Genomic DNA, 22,249 nt, shown 5'->3' with positions numbered 1-22,249 from the left:
TGTTTGTTGTTGTTGTTTTCTGAGTCTCAATGTGGGCTTCCTGCTTTCTCCAGAAGGAAGAGTCTGATCCCACTGAGATTAGACTTTCCTCAGCAGTCTCCCTATGGCCCGTTTGATGTCCCTGTTCCTGAGGCTGTAAATGAAGGGGTTCAGCATGGGGGTGACCACTGTGTATGCCACAGAAGCCACTGCCCCATCCTGAGAGACACTGACACCGCCGAACTGAGGTACACCCCAAGTCCTGTGCCATAAAACAAGCACACCACACACAGGTGAGACCCACAGGTGGAGAAAGCTTTCCACCTCCCGCCTGGCGATGACACACTGAGTATGGAAGAAACTATTCTAGAGTAGGAAAAAAGGACTCCAGAAATAGGGAGAAAACCAGACATGGCACCCACAAAATACATGACAAGGTCATTGGTGAAGGGGTCAGAGCAGGCAGGGCTGAGGAGTTGGGAAGGATCACAGAAGAAATGAGAAATGGCCACACTCCTGAAGAAAGTGAGCTGTAAGACCATAGAGTTATGTAACTGGGACACCAGCAGGCTTATGACAACAGACACCACAACCAGTGAGCCACAACGTCGAGGGTCCATCATGACCTTTTAATGCAGGGGGTGACAGATGGCCACAAAGCGGTCATGAGCCATGACGGTGAGAAGCAGACTGTCCAGACAACCAAAAAGCATAAAAAAGGACATCTGAGTCAGGCACCCACTAGAGGAGATGGCTCTGCTGTGACTCCGTGTGTCCACCAGCATCTAGGGGACCGTGGTGGAGGTGAAGCCAATGTCAGTCAAGGAGAGGATGGAGAGGAAGAAGTACATGGGGGTGTGGAGGTGGGGGTCAAGGGGAGAGCCAGGATGATGAGCAGATTTCTGAGCACAGTGATCAGGTACATGGACAGGAAGAGCCCAGAGAGGACAGGCTGTAGCTCAGTGTCATCTGAGAGGCCCAGGAGATGGAACTTGGTGACTGGGGTTAGGTTGTGGGCACCCATGTTGCCTGGGCACCTTTTGTAGATTGAAAAAAAGGTGTCAAAAGAAAGAAATGTAAGTATACCAGAGTATGACACTAAAACTACATTCAGATTAAATCAATACAACAGGGAAGTTATCAAGGGAGGAAATCTCATCGAAAAATATAGATTTCTGACAAATCCCATCGTCCACAAACAGCTTATGAATACAATGCATCTTGACCAGTGTCACCCCTGTCAATATTTTCTAATTCCCATGAATCTTTTTTTATTGTAATTAGTAAAAGGGTTACATGATATTTGCCAGATAGAAGGTGCATTAATTTACATACATTGATACCCTTTCACATGTCTTGTTACCCGTATCCCTCCCCCCCACACCCCCTACCCGTCTTGGTTTTCCCCCCTTCCCTATCAAATTTCAAATATCCAAATACAAATAAATTCAATATATCAGATAACAAAGTGAGATACGATACCAATATGTGATAACCAAGGGACAGCAAAGGAGATGAGAGACAACATAGTACATTAAGGTGACTCATGCCTATAATCTCAGAACTTCAAATACTGACATAGGAGAATGAAAGGTTCAAAGCTTGGCTACCTGCTAAGACCCTACCTCAAAAATAATAAAATAGAATCCTGGAGTTTGGCCTAGTGGTAAAATGCTTGCCTAGCATGCACGAAGACCCAGGTTCAATTCCTCAGTACCACATACATAGAAAAGTGGTGCTGTGGCCCAAGTGGTAGAGCAGTAGCCTTGAGGAAATCCCAAGGACAGTGCTCAGACTCTGAGTTCAGTCCCCAGGACTGGTATAATAATAATAATAATAATAATAATAATAATAATAATAATAATAATAAATAAAATCCAGCACATTTTTAAAAAAATTGTTAATGACACAAACAGCACACAAATTATATATAAATTTGGAGAGTTAGATAAATATCAAGAATCAATCATCATTTTATGTATTCTTAGTTTTATCTCTAAGTAAAATTTCTTTTTCGTGGTTGTGGTTTTTTTGTGTATGTGAATGACAGCCCTGGGGGTTAAACTTGGGGTCTGGGCACTGTCCCCAGTCTTTTACTCAAGGCTAGTAGTCTACCATGTGAGTTACAGCTCCACTTCTGGATTTTCTGGTGGTAAACTGGGGACAAGAGTCTCACAGACATTCCCACTCTGGCTGGCTTTGAACCACAATTCTCACATCTCAGCCTCCTGAATAACTAGATTACAGGTGTGAGCCACCAGTGCCTGAATCACAGTATCATTCTTAAATTTTTGTTTTATCCTATGAAAGTATTTACACACAGGTTTTATATTTCCATACAGTTATATAACCAGTTTAAATGAAATTCACACCCAGCATTACTCTTTCTTTCCCTCCTCCCTTATCCTTCCTTCTAGAATCTTCATGGTTTCAATTGTGTTATTTTCATAGCTACAATCTGTTTCAATACTATTCAGATGTGCATGTATATAGCATCTGCATGTGCCATAGTAGACAAATCTTGATACTTGTCTTTCTTCTTTTTATCTGTGTCTTTCTACCAGACTTTGTTAACTTTCTTAGTAGCATCAATGAGTCATGTATATACAAGGCTGTTTCATTTTTACACACTTACTGGTGAACACAATGCATCTTGATATCTGTCCTTGTTTCACTGAACAAGATAGTCTTTAGTTCTATTCACAAAATAATGATATCCTTCTTATAGCATTGTGTATATGTACCACAATTTTTATATCCATTGATAGGCACCTGAACAGATTCACAGCTTAACTATTGTGAACAGGGCCCTGATAAACTTGGGTGTGCCTGCATCTATATGCCAAGTTACATTCCTTTGCATGTATTCTCAGGAGTGGTAGATAAGATTGTGATCTGAGGTTTGTGTTTGCTTTTCCTGCAGTACTAGAGATTGGACTCCAAGCCTGGTACTTATTTAGCAAGTGATCTGCCATGAAAAGCCATGTGTCTGTCCTGTGGCTTTTAGCAGGTAGGGTCTCATGTTTTGGCCTGGGGTATACATTTTTCCCTCTGGGTATGGTTTACTTTGCTTTTACTGCAGAGGTAATGTACAGGGGAGGTATATAAGTTATGCATTGAATACATTTCTTTCTGAACAGTGTCATCTCTTCCCTCATTTTCTCCTGTTTTTGTCCCTTCTGACCACAAGTTTTATAGTTCATTTCCAACACTGTGTCTAGCAAGTATCACTACTGAATTAGTTCACTCTTTGGCCCATCATCTCTGTGCTTCCCCTTTCCCTCCCCAAAGCAAATAAACTTATAATCAAGATAAAAGTATAGAAATCAAAAACATTGAGAAAAGAGGAAAAACAGGAGGGGGGGAAAAGCCCACAAAAAGTAAAAAATTTAAAAAACTTCATTTTGGCTAGGAGATTGGCCTAGTGGTAGAATGCTTGCCTAGCATGAACAAAGACCCAGGTTCAATTCTTCAGTACCAGATACACAGAAAAAAAGCCGAAATTGTGCCAAGGCTCAAGTGTCAGGGTGCTAGCTTTGAGAAAGCACAAGGACAGTGCTCAGGTTCTGAGTCTGAGACCCAGGACTGGCAAAAATTCTTCATTTCTGTTTCTTGGAGTTCATTTTGATAAACATGAAATGATATTATTATATGCGCCTAAATATTGAGCCCTTGTGATTCTCTCCTAAGAATATCCTCATTTGTTCCCACTGTGTGGATGTTTAGAGTCCTATTTAATTAATCATGTGCAAGTATCATTTTTTTGTTTTTTCCTATCCATTGGGTTTACTTCTAAATTTACAGGCATATTCTGATATTTCAAATGAGGGAAAACACCAGGCATGGTGGCTCATGCCTGTAATCCTAGCTATTCAGGAGACTGAGATCTGAAGATCAAGGTTCAAAGCCAGCCTGAGCACAAAAGGACCAGGGACTCTTATCTCCAATTAACCACTAGAAAATGGGAAGTGTGGCTTGGCTCAAGTGTAGGGTGGTAGCCTTCAGTTGAAGAGCTCAGTGAAAATGCCAAGGCTCAGGGATAGAGTGATGGCCTTGAGTTGAAGAGCTCAGGGACAGCACCTAGGCTGAGTTCAAGCCCCATGACCCACAAAAAAAGAAAAAGAAACCATGAAGCCTATGCTTATTTGGGTCTGGCTTACTTTGTTTAATATAATTTTCCCTAGTCTTTCCATTTCCTTACAAATGGGGCAATGTCATCCTTTCTAATTGAAGCACAGAATTCCATTGTGTATATACACATATACCATATTTTCTTGATCCATTCATCCACTGAGGGGCATCTGGATTGATTCTATATCTTGGCTATTGTAAACCTTAACATGGTTGTGCCGGTGGCTTTAGTACAGCCTGGTTATAGTCATTTGGGTAAAATATCCAGGAATGAGATTGCTGGGTCATAAGGAAGTTCTATGTTTAGTCTTTTAAGGAATCTCCATATTGCTTTCACAAGTGGCTGAACAAGATTACATTCCCACAGTGTAGTAATGTTTCCCTTTTGGCCACATCCCCACCAATATCTGTTATAATTTGTTTTCTTGATAATGGCCATTCTAACTGGAGTGAGATAAAATCTCAATGTGGTTTTTACTGACAAATGTTTCATGGCCAAAAATGGAGAACATTTATTTGTGTATCTATTGCCTCTTCTTATTTCTTCATCAGAGAAGTCTCTCCTTAAATGTTTAGCCCACTTATTAACCAGGTGCTTGTTGTTGTTCTTTGAAGGACTTCTTTTCATTTTTTGGCCAGTCCTGGTACTAGAACTCAGGACTTGGCTCAGGAGTGAGCTTCTTTCTTTTGCTCAAGGCTAGCATTCCACCACTTGAACCACAGCACCACTTCTTGGCTTTTTCTGTGTATGAGGTACTAAGGAATTGAACCCAAGCTTGGTGCATGCTAGGCAAGCACTCTACCACTAGGCCATGCTCCTGGCCCTTTCAAAAATTTCTTTGGGGTTGGATTAATTTTTTAGCTCTAAGTATATTTTAGATATGAGATTCTTGTCTAATGTATAGCTAGTAAAATCTTTTCCCATTCTCTTGGCTTTCTAGTTATCTTGCTATCATCCAATCAAGAAGATACAACTTTATCATTAATGTTCAAGAGGTAAACTTTTTTCCTATGTGGGGCTTGATCTCTTTCTATCTTTTTGTTAACACACGCTTTGGAAATCATTATGATGATCCTTATACGTGTAAAAAGGATTGTGTATATAATTAATCGCAATAAAGAAAAAAGCATCCATCTCTTTTCATGAACCATTTTTAGTCTGGTAAAGTACACAGAGAAAAAGAACTAACATTCTGACCCATTTAAATTTTTATTAGAGGGTGTGGGGGTGAGGGTAATGGGTACCAAGACATGTGAAATCGTATCAATGTATGTGAATTAATGCACCTTCTATCTGGCAAATATCATGTAACCCTTTTACTAATTACAATAAAAAATAAAAAAATAAATTTTTATTAGATATTAGTTATTATTATAATATGGTATGGTATTCTATTACAACATGGTATGTTTATTACACTTCATCTCAGGAAATTTTCTATCTGAAATTTCTACACCTTTCATACCTTTCATAATGTGTATAAAGGAATGTACATTAAAATAGAACATTTATACATATCAAATAAATGCATCATTGAACGATGTCATTAAGGAGTGAACATGATCAGCAATTATAACCAAAACATGATTTTTTTGAAATTATATGTGTACATATTCATCTTTTCTTTTTCCAAAACAGGATTTTTACTCTCTGGCTGAATTTAGAGGTCTGCATGCACAGATAGATTCGATTTTCAAAAAACACACTGCAGGTGATGCTTTACACTTGTATTCTTTCTCGCCCAAGAGGCTGAGATCTGAGGATCCCAGCTGAAATCCAGCATCAATAGGAAAATCTGTGAGACTCTTATCACCAATTAATCACCAAAGTTTAGAAAGTGGAGGAACGGTTCAAGTGGTAGAGGGACAACCACGAGCATAAAAGCTCAGGAACAGTGCTTAGGTGCTGAGAACAAGTCCCAGGAACAACACACACACACACACACACACACACACACACGCACGCACACACACACACACACACACACACACACACAAATGAACAGCAAGAAAATTAACAACATAACCAAATGTAACCTATCTTGTCACCAGCTTGCTGCCTTGTAGAGTCTCCTCAGGGCTCTTTTAATGTCCCTGTTCCTCAAGCTGTAGATGAAGGGGTTCAGAAGAGGAGTGACCACTGTGTACATTGCTGAGGGCACTGCAATATTCCTGGGAGAATGTGACACAGCAGATCCAATGTAGTCTCCAATTCCTGTCCCAAAGAATAAGCAGACCACAGACAGGTGAGAGCCACAGGTGGAGAAGGCTTTGTACTTCCCTCCTGATGTTGGAATTCTCAGTAGTGAGGTAGTAATTTTATAATAAGAGAAAAGAGTCCCTAAGGTGGGAAAGAAACCAAATAATGTACCTATAAAATATTTAATTATGTTATCTGTGAAGCTGTGAACACAGGCAAGATCCAGGACTTGAAAAGGGTCACAGAAGAAATCCAGGATTTCCACCTCTCTGAAAGTGGTGATCTGTAATGCCATCAACACATGAAGTTGAGATTCCAAGATGCTGGCTACAAATGATATCAGAACCAAGGAGACACAGAGACGAGGGTTCATGATGAGAGGGTACTTCAGGGGGTGACAGATGGCCACAAAGCGGTCATAGGCCATCAAAGTAAGAAGCAAAACTTCCACACAGCCAAAAATGAGAAAAACAGATATCTGGGTGAGGCAGCCCACATAGGAGATGGTTCTGCTGAGACCCTGAATGTCCACCAACATCTTGGGGACCGTAGCCAATGTCAACACAAGACAAGATGGAGAGGAAGAAGTACATGGGGGTGTGGAGGTGGGGGTCAGAGGTGACTGCCAGGATGATCAGCAGATTTCCAAGCACAGTGATCAGGTACATGGACAGGAAGAGCCCAAAGAGCATAGGTTGTAGCTCAAGGTCATCTGAGAGTCCCAGGAGATAAAATTTTGAGATGTGTGTTAGATTACGCAGCCCTATATTTATTGGACACCTTTGATGCAAAAAAGAGAGCAATAACTACTGAAGAACTCAGAATTCAGCAATAATTTTGAATTCAAGTGTTTTAGTTGAGGACTCTTTTGAGTCCATCAATAATAGTTTCCGTTGTCATCTACCCAGTCATCCTGGATTTCTTCTTTCTCATATACCCCTTTTATAAATGCATTTTAGATACTCAACTACGTTAGAACATTACAGGAAGTGCTTTCTTATCACAGAAAATATAGCATATTCTTGTAAGATTATTACAAGATATTCCACAGTGGTCTTTCTTTGTGAGATTCATTCTCATACATTCTATAAAGAAACATTCTTGCTGGACATGGTGGCTCACACCTGTAATCCTAGCTACTCAGGAGGCTGAGATCTTAGAATCATGGTTCAAAGCCAGCCTGGGTGCTAAAGTCCATGAGACTCTTATCTCCAATTAACCACCAGAAAACCAGAAATGGCACTGTGGCTCAGGGGTAGTGCTGTAGCCTTAAGCTGAAGAGCTCAGAGACAGTGCCCAGGCCCAGAGTTCAAGTCTCCCAACCAAAAAAAGAAAGAAAGAAACATTCCTACAAACTTTATTTTATCATAAACAAATACTAAAGTCATGAATAGTGAAATTTCTAGAGATATGCTACTTAAAACACTTCATAAAATATACAGAACTGAATTATCAAACATTAATTTCATACAAACAAATCAGTTCTAGAAAATATTGTACAGCACCTGTTATCTCCCAGGAAATTTCTTCCTCATTCTTTCATTTATTAATTTCCATCTTGATATTCTGTGTGTGTGAGTGTGTGTGTGTGTGTGAAAGAGAGAGAGAGAGAGAGAAACAGAGAGACAGAGACAGAGACAGTGAGTCCTAGAATTTGAATCTTTCCTTCCTGCCCAATGTAGTGCTCTTCCACTTTAGCCAAAGCTCTACCTTTTTTGGGAGTTCAATATCTGTTGTTTAATTGAGAAATGAAAACAATGTTTTTCCATAAACATTCAGGTCTTCCTTTCTTTGTAGACAGATATAATCGACATTGCTTTAGATTGGCTCTAAAGAGAGCCAATCTGATGCACAGCTCCACTTTTGACTTTCAAGTGACTAAATGGAGATAAGAGCCTCTGGGGTTCTGCTACCTGGGCTGGCTTTGCACTTGAATCCTCAGAACCTCTCTCAGCCTCTTTATTAGCTAGGATTGCAGGGGTAAGCCACCAGTTCTGGGAATAAAGTATGCATTTTTAACTCTTTGCATTTTTCTGAACATGACTAAATTAATACCTGATGTTATATCTACTTTTCCCTGAACCAATTTCAGGAATTTAGGAGTATGTTGATATGAGCAATGGTGGTTGACATTTAGTCCTTCCTGTTCTGCCATTGATCGAAGCTTGCACTTCCTGTACTGATTTCAAGCCATGACTCCTGCTTTTCTGTTTTGTGACCAATTAGGAATCTCCCAAAGAAGAAATCAGCATCCTCTTCTTGGATGTCAGAGAGAAGTGAGACAGATGCTCTGGTTTCCACTGTGTGCCTATCAAAGTCTTTAACAAATCCCACTTTCCAAAATTTGCTATTCTGTGTCAATAGACAAACAGAAATATGGCTTCACAGTTTTCTTTTTTTAACCTTACCATCTACCACAGCTTCTATAAGAGTAGTGTGTTCAAGCTGGGCACAGTGGCTCCCACCTGTGATCCTAGCTACTCAGAGGGTTGAGATCTGAGGATCACGGTTCAAAGGCAGCCTAGGCTTGAAAGTCCCTGAGACTCTTAGCTCCAGTTAGCCACTAAAAAAAAACAGAGGTGACACTGTGTCTTAAGTGCAGTAGCCTTGAGCTGAAGAGCTCAGGGACAGCACCCAGGCCCAGAGTTCAAGCCTCATGACCGACAAAAAGAAAAAAGAAAGAATACTGTGTTCAATCATACTCTATTAGGAAACATTTTCAACTACAGGAAAAACAAAACACAGTAGAAAGCTTTGAAGTCAGATTTCTGTAACCTTCAGCAGAACAAAAGTCCTAAGAAAGTTCTCATTACTGCTATTCCTCATCCTCCTCCAGTTGCATATTGCAACTGTTGGCTTGTCCTTGTTATGTAGTAATAGCTGTTCTACTCTCTAGTTAAGGACAGAAGACATAGAACTGTGTTTTTCTATATTAATGAAACCTCTGGATCACCAGGAAAGTTATACAAAGCATGCTTGCATATTTATTGTGATATCACTCTCTACTTACTGGGTTGAACTGCTTCTCTGTTGGGTCATGGTCATGAAGTACAGATCAGAAGATCCCTGCGTGCCTGAAGTATAATAAAATCTCAGCTACACTCCTCACAATCAATCTTATGTACTTTGACACAGGAGAAATTCCAGCTGTAGAATAATATAACATTGGACATATTTATGGAGATGTCAGAGGACAGGCTGATAATCGGCTTTCCTTTGATCTTAGATGCTTAATTCCCAGAGATCACAATTAAACAGATTGTTTCTAGGCATACAAATCTCTATGGACTCACTAAAGTGGAAAGAATGTCCAAAAGAATAGATTTGAGGCTCTTCCTCTGATAAGAAAAGCTTGTGTGTTCTATACATAGATGAGAGGATGAAAAGTATCGTTCAGAATGGAAGATGCAGGAATGCAGTGGTGTATTGTAAGGCCTTAGAACAGCTCCCAGACATTTTAATGTAAAGGACCTTTTTCATGAAAATTTTAAAACCCTAAAAAAGGAAATTAAAGCAGAACTAAGGAAATGGAAAAACCTCCCATGCTCCTGGATTAGAAGAATCAATATTGTGAAAATGACAATCTTGCCAAGGGCTATCTCCAACTTCAATGCAATACCCATCAATATCCCAATGTCATTCTTTAAAGAAATAGAAGAGGCAATTCAAAATTTCATATGGAATAATAAAAAAACCCTGTATAGCAAAAAACACTTCTTAGCAGAAAGAACAGCACTGGAGGAATTTCAATTCCAAACTTTAGACTCTATTGCAGGGCTATAATTATCAAAACAGCTTGGTACTAGCACAAGAACAGGCCTGAAGACCAATGGAATAGAACTGAGGACCCAGATATTAAACCACAGACCATTAGCCACCTAATCTTTGACAAGAGAGCCAACAAAATAGAATGGAAGAAAGACAGCCTCTTCAACAAGTTGTGCTGGCAGAGCTGGTTGAGCACCTTCTTTGTCACCGTGCAGTAGAATTAACTCCAAATGGATCAAAGACCTGGAGGTAAAAGCTGACACAGTGATAACTTTACAGGAAGGAGTAGGAGATACACTATGCCTCCTTGGCACAGGTCGAAACTTTCTTAACAAAGACCAAGAATCACAACAAATCAGAGAAAGGCTGGATAAGGGGGACGGCATTAAACTGCGGAGCTTTTGTACAACAAAGGCCATAGCTAGTAAATTAATTAGGAAGCCTACACAGTGGGAGAAGATCTTCACCAACCAAACAACGGACAAAGGCCTCATATCTAACATATATCAACAACTCAAATAATTGAATCACTCCAAAACTAATCTCCAAAGTAACAACCATCCCATTAAAAAATGGGCCAAAGACTTAAGGAGAGTCTTCACTGAAGAAGAAAAAAAAATGGCCTATAGACACATGAAGAAATGCTCAACATTTCTGGTCAGAAAGGAATGCAAATCAAAACAACTCTAAGATTCCACCTCACTCCAGTTAGAATGGCCAGGATCAGGAAAACGAATAATAACAGATGCTGGAGGGGATGTGGCCTTGAGGGATCACTACTACACTGTTGGTGGGAGTGCAAACTCGTTCAACCACTGTGGAAATCATTGTGGCAGTGGCTCAAAAGGCTAAAAATAGAACTCCCTTATGACCCAGCAATTCCACTACTTGGCATTTACCAAACCATCCAGAATCTAGGGCATACTAAATCCACTAGCACAACAATGTTCATTGCAGCATTATTCAACATAGCAAAGATATGGAACCAACCTAGATGTCCCTCAGTTGATGAGTGGATCAACAAGTTGGGGTATTTGTACACAATGGAATTCTATGCTGCTGTTAGACAAAAACAACATCGCCCCATTTGTTAGGAAATGGAAAGACTTAGAAAAAATCATATCAAGTGAAGTAAGCCAGACTCAAAGGAACTTTGGCTCAATGGTTTCCCTCATTTGTCATAATCAGTAGAAACCTTGGGCTCTACTAACAGAGATCTGCAATAGAGGAAAATCTTGATACATAAGGCAATAAAGTATGAAGCTAATTGAAAGGACATCCAGGATATTGAAACAAAAGCCATATAAGGAATGATTGTTGTCCTTAATGTACTATGTTTTCTCTCATCTCCTTTGCTGTCCCTTGGGTATCTCATATTGTTACAGTATCTCACTTTGTTACCTGATATATTGAATTTATTTGTATTTGGTTATTTGAAATTTGATAGGGTAGGGGGGAAAACCAAGACGTGTGGGGGGTTGGGAGGAGGGTAATGGGTACCAAGACATGTGAAAGGGTATCAATGTATGTGAATTAATGCACCTTCTATTTGGCAAATATCATGTAACCTTTTATTAATTACAATAAAAAATCTGAGCCCTGAAGCCAGGCTCTGGTGAACCACTTTGTAATCCTAGCTACTCAGGAGCTGAGATCTGCAGATCATGGTTCAAAACCACCCTTGGCATGAAGTCTGTGAGATGCTTATCTCCAATTAGACATCAGAAAACCAGAATTGGCACTGTGGTTCAAGGAGTAGTGCAGTAGCCTTCAACTGAAGGCTCAGGAACAGCCCTCAGACTCTGAGTTCAAAGAGAAAAATCCAATCTGATCTCAGAGATAATCACATGGCATTCTGTCAACCATGGCTCATTGTTGTGTGGTGTTCCTGTCACAGACAGCAGCAGCAGCCTCCACCACCTCCTCCATCTCGTCGTCGTCATCATCATTATCATCATCATCATCACTATCATCATCATCATCATCGTCATCATTATCATTATCATCCACATCCTCTCAGTAAAGCTGTCCTCATGGTCCACAAAACACACCTCCAAATCCCTTCTCCATCCACCCTCAGCACTCACTCGCTGAAGCTGCCTTTCTCTTCAACCATGACCAAGTGGACAGGTCTGTGGTCCACAGACCTGCCGTGTAGCACCAATTCAGCCTCTGTCCTCAGAGTGGATATGAAGACACCATGGAAGCAGAGCTGGGGGATGCTGACAAGGAGGAGGCGGGTCCTGCAGGCAGGAGAGTGAAGGGCAGGGAGCACAGGCTCCCCCTCCAATTCTAGGTGGCCTTGGAGGACTGAGGCCCACAGCTCCCAACTAGCCAAGTTGAACAAATCAATGACCAAGTCTCTGTGCACATTTCAAACAGAGAGCTGAGAAGACCTAAAGGAAATCCATGCTGGTTCAAGACTCTCTGCCTATGCAGATGATTAATATACTAAAACTTCTATCACTTATGCTTATCTGATAGAGAGAGGGCATGGACTTTTCACAGTCCTTATAATTGATCTCCAAACTGTGGTGACTTTTAATGAATTTTCATTGTTCTCTATCCATACCATATATCTTCAGAATTATTATGATTCCAACTTCAAAGTTTACATCTTTTCTAATTTTATTTTGTTTTATTATTCATATAAACATTTAATCAAACATTTTCTTTTCTTCCCACCCCCAAATGCCTACAGAAAACATTACGGGATTTATGGATATGTAAACACTGAAGCAGTATAAACCCTGAAATTACAAATACAATAAAGACAACGAGTTGAGAAGTTGGGTATTAATTTTCCAGGTCTGTCTATTCCCTTACAAACAGTACAATATATTTTTTCTGATGGGTGTATACAATTTCATTGCGTTTATACACCACATTTTCTTGATTCACTCATCCACCGAGGGGTATCTCGGTCGATTGCATATCTTGGATAAGTAAACAATGCTTCAATGAAAATGGTGGTACTGACAGTTGCAGTGGGGAAATGTTTGTAGTGGATTTTTATCAAATGACCCAGAGTGGGAATGGTGGGTCATAGAGGATCTCTGTTCAGTCTTTTAAGGAATCTCCATAGCTTTCCAGAAATTTTACCAAGAACGTAGGAATGTCCCTTTCTGGCCACATCCCCACCAGCATCTGTGATTATCAGTTTTCTACATAATGGTCATCTAACTGAGGTTTGGTGGAATCTCACAGTTTTTTGATTTGCATTTTTTGTCAGTCCTGGGGCTTGAACTCGGGGCCTGGACACTGTCCTTAGACACTTTTTAGTACTCTGCCATTTGAGGCACAGTGCCACTTCCAGCTTTTTCTGTGTGTATGGTGCCAAGGAATTGAATCCAGGGCTTTGTGCATGGGAGGTGAGCACTCTACAATTGGGCTACGCTCACAGCCCCACTTCCTACTTTTTCTGTGCATGTAGCACTGAGCAGTTGAACCCAGGGCTCTACGCATGCTGGCTAAGCACTCTAATATCAAATTAACATTTGTCCATTTAATACCATCTTCACCGTTACCATACATCTGCTGTGGTGACGAGTGCAGGAATTCTCTCAGATGTAGGAGATGTTGTGGCAGATCCTAAGCAGATGGCAGGGAAATGAGGTAGAGGCTAAAGCTTTTTGCTTCTCACATGAGGAAGGAAAGAAGTTGTTTTCCGATACACAACAAATCTACATAGGGACCTAGAAATGGACATCCTTATGTGTTGAAGAAAGACAACAAGACTCTGACCTTCAATTAAACACCAAAAAAGTTGAAAGTGTTATTATGTCTGAATGAAAGGAGGGCCAGCCTTGACAAAAAGAGAAAAAAATCAGGAACAGGGTAAGGTCCAGAGTTCAAGACCCAGAAAAGAGGATTGTAGTGCTAAATTTCAGAAATCTAAACAGATTTAGTTTTGAAATCTCACTGTTTGAGATCTCATAATCTCGGAGTGTTCTTTCTTTTCCCTTTTTTCAGAATTTTACTATGGTTAAAAGCTGTACCAGAGAGTTCAACTTGTCATGTTTATTTATGAACTCTATGATTAAAGTCATTCATTCCACAGTTCTTCTAGACTCTCTCATGCCCTACCCATCCCCTCAGTTTGTCTGGATCCCTTTCCATATATGTACATGAGAAAATGCAGTCATGATATTCTTTTGAACTCAGGGTCTGGGTGCTGCCCTAGTGCTGGTTTTGAACCATGACCTTCAGGTCTCAGCCTCCTGAATAGCTAAGATGACAAGCATAAGCCAGCATCACACAGCTTTATTTCCCTTTAGTGTTTCCTGATGTTTTTAACCATTCTGAGCACATTTTATGTTGTTTATACCCATTTCAATAAATAATGATAATCCCAACTATGTGTCAAATATACCTGTAGCTCCACTATACATTACAACAAATAATAAAAAAAAACTTTTAAAAAGTGGACACAAACAAATCATTTTTGTTTGGTAGCACTGGTGTTTGAACTCAGGGCTTTCTGTTTTCTTGGCAAATGATACATAACATGCTTTCTTTGTTTTTAGTAATTTACAGATGGGATCTAGGACTTTTTTGGTTTTTTTTTTAAGAATTTATTAATGTTGATTTTTTACAGCATATTTTAAATGACAAGTTTAACAAAAAAGTGTTCAAGTAGGGAATCTCTATTTACAATCACTGGGACTTAGTATGTAAAACTTAATCAAAATTAGGCTAAGGGTTCGCATGTCATAGAAACATACTAACTTAAGAAATAAGACATTATGTCTATAGAGTCATAGATTTTTATGTCTATATAGTTATGTTTATATTTCCATTACCATGTCCATAGCATTGGATATGCAAATATTGTGTCCATACTCTTGTACTCTTTGGATTTAATAGCCACATATTAGGGATACCATGCACCTTTTGTTCCTTAGGTCTTGACTTGTCTCACTCAACATGATTCGCTCCAGGTTCATCCATTTCCCTGCGAATACCATTGTTTTATCTTGTCTGTTGGCTATGTAGAATTCCATTATGTATATATACCACATTTTCTGTATCCATTTATCTGCAGTAGGGCATCTGCATTGTTTCCATCACCTGGCTATTGTGAATAGTGCAGAGATGAACGTAGCTGAGCAGGTGTCCTTGTAATATCTTGGGTCATGATGTTTAGGATAGATGCCCAGAAGTGGTATGGCGGGATTGTAGGGAAGTCTATTTTCAGTTCTTTAAGAAACCTCCACACTGCTTTCCAGAGTGGCTGAACTAATCTGCATTCCCACCAGCAGTGTAGTAGGGTTCCTTTTTCTCCACAACCCCACCAGCAACTGTAAAAATATGGAATGCTTCACAAATTTGCACGTCATCCTTGCGCAGGGGCCATGCTAATCTTCTCTGTATCATTCCAATTTTAGTATATGTGCTGCTGAAGCGAGCACAATCTAGGACTTTTTAACACACAGGTCTGCCCAGATGCTTATATCTCAGTGATGAGCCTCTAACTGCTGGCTCTTAAAAGCAAGGTGGATGATTTTTATTGTTTGCTTGCCTCTTTGCATCTTGGTTTGTACCATTCCTGGGGTTTGAACTCAGGATGTGGACACTTTCCCTGATTTTTTTCCTCAGGACTATTTTTCTCCTTCTTGAGCCATAGCTTGACTTTTTGCTCTGCGTGTGTGTTGTAATTGAATTTAAAACTCATAGGTGATGATGGGAGGGAAGAACTGGGACAGTGGGAAGGTAGGAATTACCTTATCCAGAATGAAATGCACTCTTTGCCTCACTTATGTAATGGTAGCCCATTTATATAACACCTTTAATATAACAAAAGTCATAAGGGGAAAAAATTAAGGCACTAGTTTATAATTTTTAAATTAACTCAAGCTAAAGGACAGGACGGGATAGCTGGCTACAAAATAACATGTTCTGACTTCAAAGTCTGTCCAATAGTATTGAGGTAAAATGTACATATTACAAAATTTGCCACTCAATCCTTGCAATATTTTTTGTTGGTACTAACATCTGTAAACATCCATCATTCTTTACAAACTAACAATTTAAACATTACAATCCTCCTTAAGGAATCCATCCTGACATAGCCAGAATGGTTTTCCACTGCTAATGAATTGTACTAATTAAACTAGACACATACAGACAGGTAGAATTTATAGGACTATATGCTGAAGATTCTTGCTTCTGTCAAAACCACATAACAAATGAACTTCCTACCTCCTGATGTCAGCTCCTGGTTTGTACAACCTGCTCAGGGCATTTTTGAGGTCCCTGTTCCTCAGACTGTAGATGAAAGGGTTCAGGCGAGGAGTGACCACTGTGCACATTGCTGAGAACACAGCAGTGCCCTTGGGAGAATGTGACACAGCCGACTCAAAGTAGACACCCAATGCTGTCCCAAAGAATAAGCAGGCCACAGACAGGTGAGAGCCACATGTGGAGAAGGCTTTGTACTTCCCGCTTGAAGACGACATTCTCAGTACAGAAGAAATAATCTTCTAGTAAGAGAAAAGGATCCCTAGGAAAGGAAGGAAACCGTATATGGTACCAATAATGTATTTTAAAAAATCATTTGTAAATGTATGCTCACAGGAAAGATCCAGCACTTGAGAAGGGTCACAGAAAAAACTTGGGCTTTCCAATTGCTTGAAATCGGTCATCTGTAACATCATCCACACATGCAGTTGTCCTTCCAAGGTGCTGGCGACAAATGACAGCAGAATCAAGAAGACACAGAGATGAGGGTTCACGATGAGTGGGTAATTCAGGGGGTGACAGATGGCCACAAAGCTGTCATAGGCCATGGCAGTAAGAAGCAAAACATCCATACAACCAAAAATGAGAAAAATAGACATCTGTGTGAGGCAGCTCCCATAGGAGATGGCTCTGCTGTGAGTCTGGATGTCCACCAGCATCATGGGAACTGTGGTGGAGGTGAAGCCAATGTCAGCTAAGGACAGGTTGGAGAGGAAGAAGTACATGGGGGTGTGGAGGTGGGGGTCAGAGGTGACAGCCAGGATGATGAGCAGATTTCCAAGCACAGTGATCAGGTACATGGACAGGAAGAGCCCAAAGAGCATGGGTTGTAGCTCAGGGTCATCTGAGAGTCCCAGGAGGTAAAATTCTGAGATGTGTGCTAGATTACACATCTCTGCATTAGTTGGAGATCTTCGATATAAAGAGAGAGCAATACTTAATGAAGAAGTCAGAATTCAACAATCATTCTGAACTCAAATATGCACAGTTCATAACAACATTCTGTCCGATACTTTTCAGTTATCACAAACCCAATCATCCTAGATTTTTTTCTTTCTCATTGATTCCCTTTCATGCATTCATTTTAAATACTCAACTGTGTAAGGACATTATAGGTAGTGCTTTCTGATCAGAGGAAATACAGCTTATTCTTTATTACAGTCTACTTCACAGGTGTGATTTTTTAATTTGTGAAATTCATTTTCATCCAATCTGTAAAGAAGCATGCATACATGCTTCATTTTATGATAGGGAAATAGTGAATAGGGCCATGGTGAAAAATTCAAATTGTCCTACTTATGAAAACTCTGTAAAATATACAGAGCTGCATGATCCAAAGCAATTTCACATCGAGAGTCCAGGACTAGAAAATCCTCTACCATGCCTGCAATATCCCAGGAGATTTCTTCATCCTTGCTTTTTTTCTAAGTTTCATCTTTTTTCCCTCCATCTCCTCTTTTTCTCTCTGTCTTTCTCTGTCTCTGTCTGCCTTTCTCTGTCTCTGTCTCTGTCTGTATTTCTCTGTCTCTCTCGCTCTGTCTCTGTCTCTGTCTCTCTGTGTCTCTGTCTCTGTCTCTGTCTCTCTCTCTCTCTCTCTCTCTCTCTCTCTCTCTCTCTCTCTCTCTCTCTCTCTCTCTCTCTCTCTCTCTCTCTCTCTTTGAATTTGTGTCCGTGTGTGTCCTAGGATTCTGATTCTAGGCCTGGGTACTGACAGTGAGGCTTTCCTGCCCAAAGGAAAGCTCAAACACTTGAGTAAGAAACTCCACTTTTGGCTTCCTGGTAGCTAATCGGAGATGAGAGCTCACAGGTTTTGCTGCCCACGCTGCCTCTGAACCTCTATCCACAGAACTCAGCCTGTTGAGTAGCTAGGATTCCAGGTATGAGTAATCAGGGCTTGGACTGTAGCATAATTTAAAAAAACCCACAAACTCTTCAGTCTCCTCCATATAAATAAATCAAGATCTCCAATATGACATCTACTTCTTCCTGAAGTAATTTCAGGAATTGAGGAATTTTCTGACAGTGGAGCAAGGGATTCCTTGGATGTAGGCAATGTTGGTTGACATTTAGTTACTGGGTTTCTTCCTTTTCAATCATCTATCAGATTATTGCACTTCCTATACTGATTGCTAGCTGTGACCACGGTGGCTGTTTTGTGATCAGTCAATAATACCCTAGAGAAGAAATTAGTGTTCTCTTTCTGGAAATCAGAGAGAAATGAGACAGATGTCCAGATTTTCACTGGGGGACTAACAAAGCCTATCACACCACTTTCCAGTATTTAATATTCAGTGACAATAGACAAATAGAAAGTTAGATTTACACTGTTTTTTATCTAACCATCTACCACCACTTCCATATAAATTGAGTGTTCAGTCATATCCTGTTAGATAACTAGACAGACTGCAGTAAACAATAAGAGATTTTAAGTAAGAATCCTGTGACATTCTATAGAACAGATTAATAATTTTTACATTCTTCACTACTGTTATTCCTGAGACTCCTCTAACAGGATACCAAATTACTGGCTTGTCTTCATTATATTCAAGCAGTCCTTGTAGCTATTAGCTCTTTAGTTAGGAAACAAGGCATTTGACTGCATTTCTTGACAAGAAGGAAAACTCTAAATCACCAGGAATCTTGCAGAAAGCACGCTTGTATGAATTGTATGGTACACTCACTCCACACTTGGTTGTGTTGCTTCTCTGTTGGGTCATGTCCATGATGTACAGATGAAAACATTGTTCCATGCCTGAGGTGTATGAAAACCACAGGCTCAATCCTCACAGTGGACCATTAGTAGGGCAACACAGGAGAATTTCCAACTGGTGCTAATATTGCATTGAAGATATTTAGGAAGATGTCAGGGGACTGGCTGGTAATAGGCTCTTCTATGATTGTGGATGCACAATTCACAGAGATCACAATTTGTCAAAATGATGCCGAAGAAATCATCTCTAGGCACTCCATAACATGGAGGGGGTGAGGCAGAACAAATGCCTTAAAGTATAGTTTTGAAGCATGTCCTTTGGTAAACAAAACTGGTCTGTCTATGCAAAGATGACAAGATGAAAAGTATGGGTAATTATGGACTATACAGGAAGGTTATTCCGTATTGCAAACCCTTTGGACAGTTCCCAGACAGTTCATAAAGGAAATATTTAGAATATCAGTGTCCTGAATACGGGACTAGCAGGAAGGAATAAATCACATGGAATCATTGAACAGAGAGTGAGAAAATTTTGTCACCATACTCAATGTGCATGCATAAAAGGAAGTGTGGATATTAATGTGGCAGGTCGGGAAGGGAAAGAGGGAGTATTTTGGAAGGTGTGATTGGGTTTAAGATGCGTTGTACATGTACATGAATGTCTTAAATAGAAAGTTCTGTCTACAAACAAGTGAAGAATTAATATCTCCAAAACGAGGCTGCACTGCTGGCTCACATCTGTGATCCTAGCTACTCAGGGTGCTGTGAGTGAAAGATCAGGTTTTTTTAATTAAAGAATTTATTAACATTGATTTTTACATCATATTTCAAATAACAAGTTTAACAAACAAATGTTCAAGAAGGGAATCTCTATATACAATCACTGGGACTTAGTTTTTAGAATTGAATCAAAATTAGGCTCAGGGTTTGTACATCATACAAACATTAATTTATGAAATAAAACATTATGTCTATAAAGTCATAGGTTTTTATGTCTATGTAGTTATGTTTATATTTCCATTACCATGTCCATAGCATTGGGTATGCAACTATTGTGTCCTCGCTCTTCTACTCTTTGGATATAATAGCCACATATTAAGGACACCATTCGCCTTTTATTCTTTTGGTCTTCACTTGTCTCACTCAACATGATTCTCTCTAGATTCATCCACTTCCCTGCAAATGCCGTTATTTTATTCTGTCTGTTGGCTATGTAGAATTCCATTGTATACATATATAGAGAGAGATATATAGAGATATATATATCACATTTCATGTATCCATTCATCCGCTTAGGGCATCTGGATTGTTTCCATCACCTGGCTCTTGTGAATAGTGCAAAGATAAACATAGCTGAGCAGGTGTCCTTGTCATATCTTGGGTTATGATGTTCAGTGTAGATGCCCAGAAGTGGAATGGCAGGATCGTAGGGAAGATCTATTTTCAGTTCTTTAAGAAACTTCCACACTACTTTCCAGAGTGGCTGAACTAGTTAACAATCCCACCAGCAGTGCAGTAGGGTTCCTTTTTCTCCACAACTCTGTCACCAATTGTCATTGTCTGAGTACAAAATCTTGGCCATTCTTGTTGTGGTAAGGTGGTATCGTATGGTTGTTTTTATTTGCATTTCCTTTATGACCAGGGATGATTAACATTTTATCATATGCTTTTCTGCATTTTAATCTCTTCTTCTGAGAAGTCTCTCCTTAGTTCCCTTGCCCATTTGGTGAATGGTTTGTTGGGTTTGGGGGGGATTAGTTTCTTGAGTTCCCTGTAGATACTTGATATTAAGCATTTGTCCATTGTATTATTGGTAAATATCTTTTCCCAGTTGGTTGGTTATCTCTCTACTTTTGCGACTATACTTATATCTGTACAGAAACTTTTATTTTTTTATTTGCACTCTTCTTTTCCGCATATTTTTTATTTTAATTAATAGAAGGCATACATTACATTCACCAGAGGGAAGGTGCATTACTTCACATACATTGATACCATTTCTCATGTCTTGGTCCCCATTTCCCTCCCTTCCTCACCCCACCCTCATTTTATTTTCCCCCCCTTTCCTATACAATTTCAAATAACCAAATACACATATATCCAACACATCAGACAACAAAGTGAAATACTATAACTTTATGAGATAACCAAGGGACAGCAAAAGAGATGAGAAATAACATAGTACATTAAGTACAACAATCACTCATTGTATGGCTTTTCTTTCTATGTCCTGGAAGTACTTTCACTTAGTGTCATCCTATATGACATTATGTATCTAGGTTTTACTCTATGTAAGTCTCTGCTAGGAGAGCCCAAGGTTTCTGATTATGACAAACAAGGGAAACCATTGAAGCTATGTTCCTTTCAGTCTGGCTTACTTCACTTAATTGGATTTTTTCCAAGTCGTTCCATTTCCTTACAAATGGGGCGATATCATTCTTTCTCACAGCAGCATAGAATTCCATTGTGTACAAATACCACATCTTGTTGATCCACTCATCAACTGAAGGGCATCTGGGTTGGTTGTATATCTTTGCTATGGTAAATAGTGCTGCAATGAACATTGTTGTGGTAGTGGATTTAGTACGCCTTTGTTTCTGGATGAATGGGTAAATGCCAAGTAGTGGAATTGCTGGGTCACAGGGGAGCTCTATGCCATACTGCTTTCCATAGTGGTTGAGCGAGTTTGCACTCCCCCCTGCAGTGTAGTAGTGATCCCTCCTGGCCACATCTCCTCCAGCATCTGTTGTTATTAGTTTTCCTGATCCTGGCCATTCTAACTGGAGTGAGGTGGAATCTTAGAGTTGTTTTGACTTGCATTTCTTTTATGACCACAGATGTTGAGCATTTCTTCATGTGTCTAAGGCCATTTTTGTTTCTCCTTCAGAAAAGACTCTCTTTAAATCTTTGGCCCATCTTTTCATTGGATGGTTGTTTCTTTGGAGATTAGTTTTGCAGTGATTCAATTTTTTGAGCTGTTGATATATTTTAGATACGAGGCCTTTGTCTGTTGTATGGTTAGCAAAAATCTTCTCCCATTCTGTAGGCTTACTAATTAATTTACCAGCTATGCCCTTGCCATACAGAAGCTCTGCAGTTTAATCAGTCCCACTTATCCAGCTTTTCTCTGATTTGTTGTGTTTCTTGGTCCTTATTAACAAAGTTTGGACCTGTGCCAAGGAGGCCTAATGTGTCTCCTATTCCTTCTTGTAAAGTTTTCT

At 39.7% G+C, this 22,249-nt stretch overlaps 1 non-coding gene and 2 pseudogenes across 1 annotated transcript; all 3 read right to left on the bottom strand.

Moving 5' to 3' along the window:
* Nucleotides 1-78: 78 nt before the first annotated feature.
* LOC150068081 (olfactory receptor 7E178-like) lies at nt 79-1,003 on the bottom strand (annotated as a pseudogene).
* Nucleotides 1,004-12,161: 11,158 nt separating this feature from the next.
* LOC150068079 (olfactory receptor 7E178-like) lies at nt 12,162-17,211 on the bottom strand (annotated as a pseudogene).
* LOC150068080 (U6 spliceosomal RNA) lies at nt 15,383-15,489 on the bottom strand. The gene has a single exon (XR_016538626.1). It is a non-coding gene; the product is annotated as a U6 spliceosomal RNA (small nuclear RNA).
* Nucleotides 17,212-22,249: the final 5,038 nt, after the last annotated feature.

The sequence above is a fragment of the Megascapheus bottae genome, chromosome 1 (assembly GCF_031878675.1).
Source record: "Megascapheus bottae isolate mThoBot1 chromosome 1, mThoBot2.hap1, whole genome shotgun sequence".
NCBI lineage: Eukaryota > Metazoa > Chordata > Mammalia > Rodentia > Geomyidae > Megascapheus > Megascapheus bottae.
Note: the sequence above shows the minus strand (reverse complement) of the source record. Positions and strands in the feature narration are given on the sequence as shown.